We start from the raw sequence: 8,610 nt of genomic DNA, 5'->3' as shown, positions 1-8,610 counted from the left end.
TTAAAAAGTAATTTTTATTTTATTTATTTTTTTATTTTTTTTTTATGTGCCATTGAATCAGCTTCAACTCACAGTGATGCTGTGTGCAACAGAACAAAACACTGCCTGGTCTTGGGCCAGCCCACAATCTTTGTTGTATCTGAGCCCATTGTTGCAGACACTGTGTCAATCCATCTTGTTGAGGGCATTCCCTTTCTTCGCTGACTCTCCACTTTACTGATCATGATGTCCTTCTTCAGGGAATGGTCCTTTCTGACAAAATGACCAAAGCAGGTGAGATGAAGTCTGGCCATTCTCACTTCCAAGGAGCATTCTGGCTATACTTCTCATGGCACCCATTTGTTTGTTCTTCTGGTAGTCCAGGCTACTTTCAGTATTCTTCACCAACACCACAACTCGCAAGTGTCAATTCTTCTTCAGTCTTCCTTATTCATTGTCCAGCTTTCACATGCATATGATGTGATTGAAAGCACCATGGCTTGGATTCAGTGTACCTTAGTCTTTGAAGGGCCATCTTTGCACTTCAGCACTTTAAAGAGGTCTTTTGCAGCAGAGTTACCCAGTGCAATATGTCATTTGATTTCTTGACTGCTGCTTCCGTTGGTGTTGATTGTGGAAGCAAATAATATGAAATCTTTCACAACTTCAATCAATTCTCCCTTTATCATGCTGCTGCTTATTGGTCCATTTGTGAGGATTTTCATTTTCTTTATGTTACAGTGTAATCCATATGTAGTCTGCAATCTGCATCAATAAATGTTTCAAGTCATCTTCACTCTCAGCAAGCAAGATTGTGTCATCTGCATATCACAGGTTGTTAATGAGTCTTCCTCCAATCCTAATACCACATTCTTCTTCATATAGTCCAGGTTCTCACATTATTTGCTCAGCAGACAGATTAAACAAAATTGGTGAAAAGATACAACCCTGACACACACCCTTCCTGATTTTAAACTGTGAAGTATCTCCCTGTTCTGTTTGAACAACAGCTTCCTGGTCTACACATAGACACTACCCCTAAATTAGTTGTTCACACAATTCATTTTAATAACAGTACCTCAGCAAGCTGGTGATGCAATCTACAAATTGAAGCAACTTCTTTGCATTATACCTCTGGTTTCTATCATTTTGCCTATTCCCCTCCTCGACTACCTTCTTGGTGAACAACAGTTGTAGGAGTACTTTCTGTTCCAATACAATTTTTCCTTTCCAGGTCAGTCTTGAGATTAGTGGTCATAGCTCTGACTGGACCAGATCTGGGTTTACTTCAGTGCTACAATCTCCCCCTACATTCTTTTTCCCTGCCATCGCAGCTATTACTGATAACTGCAACCAAGAAATTGTATGTTTGATAGTTTCTTATCACTCTCTATTTCCATGTGCATCTAACTAGCCAATTCTTCAGGAGTTAGATCCACCATTCCTATTTCCCATAAATAGCTTTTGTTTTTGGGAGCTCTGGTGGCATAATCTAAGGCATTTGGCTGCTAACCAGAAGGTTGACAGTTCAAACCCACTAGCAACTCCTTCAAAGGAAGGTTGGACAATCTACTTCCATAGTGGTACTGCATCAGAAACCCAAGGAGGGGTCACTGTGAGTTGAAATAGACTCAGTGGCAATGAGTTTGGTTTGGTGGTTTTGGGCAAATGATTTCAACATAACAGTTGTTTGAGTCCATGAGTGTTTTTGTTTGTTTGTTTGTTTGTTTATCCCACCCAGAAAAAAAAAAAAAAGGTTTCTAATTCTCCTGTGTTTATTCCCTTTTGTCCAAAACCACTTATTCCAGTGAGTCTGAGCTAATAGATTTAACCCTACCATTCTAACACCAACTGCATGAATGATTTCTTTTAAAAAGATAAACATAAAGTTTGCCCCTATGAGATGGAGGTTAAAGATCTCTGAAATGTCTAACTTTTCCAAACTGCTATACCACTCCATCATCTCTAACATTAAATAGTCATCTTCCTCTCAGTACTTTCCCTTCCATCTTAGGTTTTCATAATTAGGTGTAAAGTCTCACAGAAGTCACAAAACACAAAGAAAATTGCTCATGTGGTTGTGGAGGCTGGCAAGTCCCAAATCCATGGGTTAAGCATCAGTGTGAAGGATTCTCCTCACTCACGTGGTGGCAGGGGTCGGTAAACCCAAATTGGGAAGTCAGATGAACCCAAACTGGGAACTCAGATGAACCCAAATATGGAAGTCAGATGACAAGCTGCTATCTCACAAGGCTATGGTAGCTAGTGAATCACGTCAAACTGTAGGCTACTGTCTTAGGTCCCAAGAACTAGAGGTCAGATGATAATGACTTAGATGTACGATCCCTCTGGATCCTGGTAGAGAATTTTGCCAGAACATTCATATATATTTGATACAGACCATACCCTCAAGGAAACTAAGGGTAATGACTTTAGTCACACCCTCTAGTAAGGTGGTAACTCAAGATAAGTCCCACCCTAATCCTGCCTCATTAACATAATGAACAACTCACTCCAAAATGAGATCTTTACCACAAGCATAGAGGCTAGGATGTATAATACCTCACAAAATAGAGGACTATCGCTCAGGGGTAGGAAAGATCTTCATTGGGCTACTTTATACAGTAGCTCAATATACTGTCATCCCAAAACCTGTCAATGAAATCTTTAAGGGGTCTGAGGTTAGACTAAGGAGATACAGGGATGTAACAGTTAAGGGGAACAAAGGTGAACATTTGGATGAGAGTTGGAAGAATTAAAATCTTTATGAAGTAGCTCTAGTGCGTGCTGTGTTAACAAGCATTGGGCTGTTAATGGAAAGGTTGGAGGTTCCAACCCACTAGCCGCTGTCAGAAAAAGACAAGGCAATCTGTTTCTGTAAAGATTTATAGCCCTGGAAACACTATGGGGGGTCTATATGAGTTGGAAATGACTCAATGGCCATGAGTTTTTTTGTTTGTTTTTATTATTGTACGAAGTAGTTCATCTCCTTTACCTGAATGTATTATTGGTATGGATATTATGTTCTAATTTGGGTACACCCCTCCTACATGATACTGTAAAATTGAAGGTGTGTAAGTCTGCCCTTAGGCCAGTATTGATTGGACATGACAAATAAGAATAACTAGAATTGCCTGAACCCATTTAGGTTGTTAATTTGAAACAACATAGGTTACCTAGTAGACAAAACATTACTGCTTTGATTAAACACATGCTAAAGGCTGGAGTATAAACAAATTCTCTGTATAAAAGCCCTGTATGGCCTGTGAAAAAGGCAGATGGCTCATGGAGGTGGACAGTAGACTACTGAGGTCTAAATAAAGTTATGCCTCCTGTGGCTTCAGCTGTCCCAGACATGTGTCAAGGGTGTAGAAAATACAGCAAGCCAAAGGAAATTGGAACTCAGTGATTGACCTTGCAAATACCTTGTTCTCAATCCCAATCTTGGAAAGAAGCAAGCCACAGTTTGCTTTCACATGGAACGGAACTTAGTATAATTTCAATGTTTTTTTTTTAAATAGTTACTTGAATTCACCAGTTTAGTGTCATAGTTTGATTAGATGAAATTTGGCCTTGGTGCTGACCTCAAGTGTAACAATATATTAGATCAATGATATTACGTTAATGTCAAAAGATGGAACAATAGGCTAGAGATTTGAAAACAGTGGTGGTCCACATGACAGACAACCCCCCCCCAAAAAAAAAAACCTCACTGCCATCAAGTTGATTCTGACTCATAGAGACCCCCAGTGGGTTTCTGAATCTTTATGGAAGTACATTGCTTCATCTTCCTTCCACAGAGGAGCTGGTAGGTTTGAACTGTTAACCTTCTGGTTAGCAGTCAAATTCTTTAGGCACTGTGCCACCAGAACTCCTTATATGATCAAAAGAGGTTGGTTAATAAATCTAGCAACAATCTAGGGCCCTGCCCAAATGGGGAAATCCTTGGGAATAATTTGGGCAGGAGCCTCCCATGACATTTCACAGACAACCAAGAATCAGTTGCTATCACTACCTACCCTCAAGACTAAGCAGGAGGGTCAATGTTTTGTTGATTTATTTAGATTTTGGAGAAAGCATATACCACATCCATAAAACCACTGTCTCCCATCCATAAAACCACTCAGAAGAAAACTTCATTCAAACAGGGATTCAAGCAACAGTAGGCTATGTCTGAATTACAGAAACTGATCTTATTATCCTTGCCTTTAGGCCCTTACGATCCACATTCAGAAATGATTTTGGAGGTGTCTGACACTCATGCTTATGCAGATTGGAGCTTATGCCAAAAACCTGACAATGCTGCCCTATGGCAACCACTAATATTCTGGATTAGAAACTTACCAAGTGCTGGAGTACAATTCACACCATTTGAATGGCAATTGCTAACCTGATAGTGGGCATTAATTGAGACTGCCTCAATTACAAAGAAAGGAGCTCTGCTGGTACAGTGCCTAAGATAACTGACTGCTAACCAGAAGGTTGGTTGTTCAAACCCCCAGCCACTCCACAGGAAGACTGGGCAATTTACTTCTGTAAAGATTTACCACCTCAGAAACCCAATTGGGGTCACTATGAGTGAGAATTGGCTTGATGGTTGTGGGTTTGGTTTTTGGTGTTTCAATTACAGAAGGATATAAAATCGTAATGAAACCCATAATATTTTGGATGATGTCAGAGAAACCCTCTAATAAGTAACCAAAAAACCAAACTCACTGTCATTGAGTCAATTCTGACTCATAGTGACCCCCTTTGGGTTTCTGAGGAGGTAAATATTTACAGAAGTAGATTGTCCAGTCTTCCTTCCCTGGAGTGGCTGGTAGGTTTGAACCACCAACCTTCTGGTTAGCCATCAAATGTCTTAGGTACTACTTTACCAGAGCTCCTTGCTAATAAGTAAGGCAGTACCCAAAATAGTTCCATAATAAAATGAAAAACATTCATACAAGAATAAGCTATTGGGGAATACAAGGGGTGCCCACGTTTTTCATGAGAAAGTGGCTCCTTTTCCCATATTTCCTACTCTGGGATCCCCTGAGAAGTTGCCAGACCCCATTGCTACATGGACAGTGCCCTATCAACAACTTTCTGCTGACCAGTCGAAGGCTGTTTGGTTCATGGATGACAGTTCTATGATACATGAATAGCACTTGATGTGGAAAGCTGCTCTCCATTAAAACTAGCACATGAGAAAGTGTATGAGAAAGACCCTGATTGAAGAAGGTAAGAATATAACAGCTCAATGAGCTGAATTTCACACTGCCTTTCTTGCTGTGATGGTAGATTTGGGCAATAGTGAAGAGCCCATATGTTTAGATTTTTACAATAGCCAACAGCCTGGCTATATGGTCAGGCAATTAGGTAATTGAGAACTGGACAATTAAATGGACACCTGGTTGGGACATGGACAAATGGAAAGTTCTCTGGAAAATTAGAGGAGACATTAAATATAGACATGTAGATGACCATCAGATAAACCTCCTTTCTGGATTGGAATAAGCAAGTGGACATGTTGGTATGCTTCCTTGAAGTAGCCAATTGGGTCTATGAAATGAGTGAAAATAGGGTGCTGTAGCAATACAGAGATGGGCTGACTCTAGCCATATCCTTCTTGTACTCTGAGGCACAAAATGCCAATAAGGACTTATCTTTCTGTCAGCAAGAAAGACAGAGATTGCAGATGGTTAGGGGGCAGATTCCCCCAGAGGAAGGACCTACACATAGCTAACAAGTTGATTATATTGGACCCAGTGATGCCAGTAGCACCAGGTGGCTAAATGGGTCCTCATAGGAATAAATACTCTAGACTGGGTTTTGCACATCTCATGACAAATGCAAATGCTGAAAACACCATTAAAGGGTTGGAACAAAAGATATTGTACCAATTTTGGCCACCAAGTTTATTTCATCTGACCAAGGGATATACTGTAAAACCCGTAGGGTGCAACAATGGGCCAAGAAATACCATATTAAATGACATGCCATATTGCATACCACCCTCAAAGTAATAGTTTGATTCAAAATTGGAATTGGAATTGAAACATTAGTTACCTAAAACAAAAGAAAAGAAAAGCATGAAAGATTGGCTCACATGATTTCATGAGTGTGGGCTTACACTCAACTTGAGGGGGATAAAGGGAGGATCACCAATGGAAAGATTCCTACAATATCTGGGAGATCTGGGGAAGAAAGCATGTGGGTATGCTGTAAAATTATTTCCCATATCACATGAAATTACTTTTTTCCTGCCAGATGCTGCAGTCCCAGGACCAGGGATGCAGCTACAGGTGCTGGAAGCAAGGGTGGTCTCCAAGCAAGAGACTATAACTATACCCCTGATCTTTATGTCAAAAGTCCAAAGGACTTGATGGATGTATTTTACCTTCCCCCCATGTGTCATAACTTTATTGAATACTGCCATACTGCCTAGTGGTCAAGATAGCCCATGAGTGTTGTACCTGGGTAACCCAAAACAAAATGAATGGGAGTTGAATGAGGGGAAAACACTTGCTAGATTGGTCTTGTTACCAGGAATCTGGACTGGCTCAGGAGCTAAACTTAATGTCCACTTCCAATGTGGAAAATTTTGGATAAAAATAAATGAAAACTGGAAGGAAGGAGAATGATTAAATGGACTATGCAACAATGGCTATCTAACATTATTGTGATACATAAAGAGAGGCTCAGAGCAAGGAAGTAATCTCTCAGTTAAATTTTATCAGAGACCAGAAAGGGTGAAGATGAGAAAAAGTTCTGGAGAACCTGACCAGATCAGATGGACAGCTGCAGCAGACCTGAGAGGCTGGTCCCTGAGTAACCTCCCCCTGTAAGACATGCTTAGGTTAGATTGTTGGAGGCTGAAGGCTTCCAAAGAGGAGAACTCAATTGTTTCAGCAAATAGCCAGCCAACTACTACATTTGTGAATAAAGCTCCTATTCCAAGAAGAGCCAGCCATCCATAGTAATAAACCATTGAAAACCCCACCCAAGTCATGCTGATTCTTGCCCAGATTTGCAGAAACATATTGTTAACCCAGAATACTGAAGTACTTATTTTTAGTGACTGTTTTGGACTGGTAAAATGACTGGGAAGATGAAGTTAATCCTTTAAGCATGGAGGGGCCAATGGCTAGAAGAGCCAGAAGCTGGCCTGTGGTGCAGTCAATTACTTAATATGACCCTTCTAGCCATAGTCCTCCATTTTGTGATATATTATAAATTTTAGCCTCTATGCTTGTGGTTATGGTCCCATTTTGGAGTGAGATGCCTCTTAATATTAACGAGGCAGGATTAGGACTGGATATATCTTAAGTCAACCCCTTACTAGAGGGTGTGACTGAAGTCACCATCATTAGTTTCCTTGAGGGTATGCTTTGCATCTAGTATATAAGAATGCTCTGGCAAAGTCCTCTTGCTCTGGATTCTAAATCTGTTTTTTTTGTCATCTGATCTCCAGTTCTTGAGAGTTGAGTCAGCAGCTTATGGTCTGACCTGATTCCGCAGTCTTGTGAGAGAGCAGTCTGTCTTCTGACTATTCTGACCTTCCATTTTGGGATTGTCAGCCCTTGCAAGAATGTAAGTGAGGAGAGTCCTTCAGACTAATGCCAGCCTCCACAACCACATGAGCCCTTTCCTTAGTGCTTTGTGAATTCTGTGAGACAATACAACAAATTATTGAACCCTAAAATAGGAGAGAGCCTACTGAGGGGAGGAAGAGTAATTGATGTTAGAGGTTATGGAGTGGTACAGCAGTTTGGAAAAATTGGACATTTGAACATCTTTAACCTCCACCTTATAGGGACCAGCCTATGCTGATACTTTTAAAAGAAATTATTCACACAGCTATATGAAACGGGTCAAGAGAAAAGACCCTGCATGTGTGAAGATTTTGCCATCTTAAAAAATAGGTAAGAAATTTGCCCAGGAGAGTTGTTTTGAGAATTAGCAAAAATATGTCAAATGAAATTTTTGACTCTCAGGATATAATTATCATTGTCATAATTACTGAAAACTAAAAATAAGTTCTAAACTAAGATCCAAATTTTGCAGACATTGCAGTTATGAATCAAATTTATTTTTAATTTCAAGTTATACCCATGTTTTTTCTTTCTATATGGTTAGAGTTCAAAGTTATTATATACTATTTTTCTCTGAAAGATGATTTTTATTATTTATTATGGGATTGGTTTAAGCAAACTTAATGAACAATTTATTTGAAAAGCAACACTAGACACAATTCACTTTCCTGGGATCTATGCACATACTAGAGACAAAAAGATAAGTTCTTTGCCTTCGTGACTATTAGAATATGAATAAGCATAGATTTGTATAATATGGTATTTTAAATAACATGGAAATCATAATGTCTGTGGAATATTGATAAAAATGCCTGCCTTTTCCTCTACCCATATCCTTTGCAATGTGCCTTCACAATTTCTTCCATCACTAGGTGTATTAGATTTTTCTTCTTTGAATCTTGCTTTGTTTCCTCATGTTACTTGCTTTGGCTAATAGAATAAAAGAGAAGGCATATTTTACCTAGGCCTCTGGAGGTCTTTTTGCTTCCACTCTATCCTTAGAGACTTGTAACCTCCCCCTGTAAGACATGCTTAGGTTAGATTGTTGGAGGCT

The sequence above is a fragment of the Orycteropus afer genome, unplaced genomic scaffold (genome assembly GCF_000298275.1).
Source record: "Orycteropus afer afer isolate SDZICR_OR568_19922 unplaced genomic scaffold, OryAfe1.0 scaffold00923, whole genome shotgun sequence".
Lineage (NCBI taxonomy): Eukaryota > Metazoa > Chordata > Mammalia > Tubulidentata > Orycteropodidae > Orycteropus > Orycteropus afer.
This window is presented reverse-complemented; position numbering follows the sequence as displayed.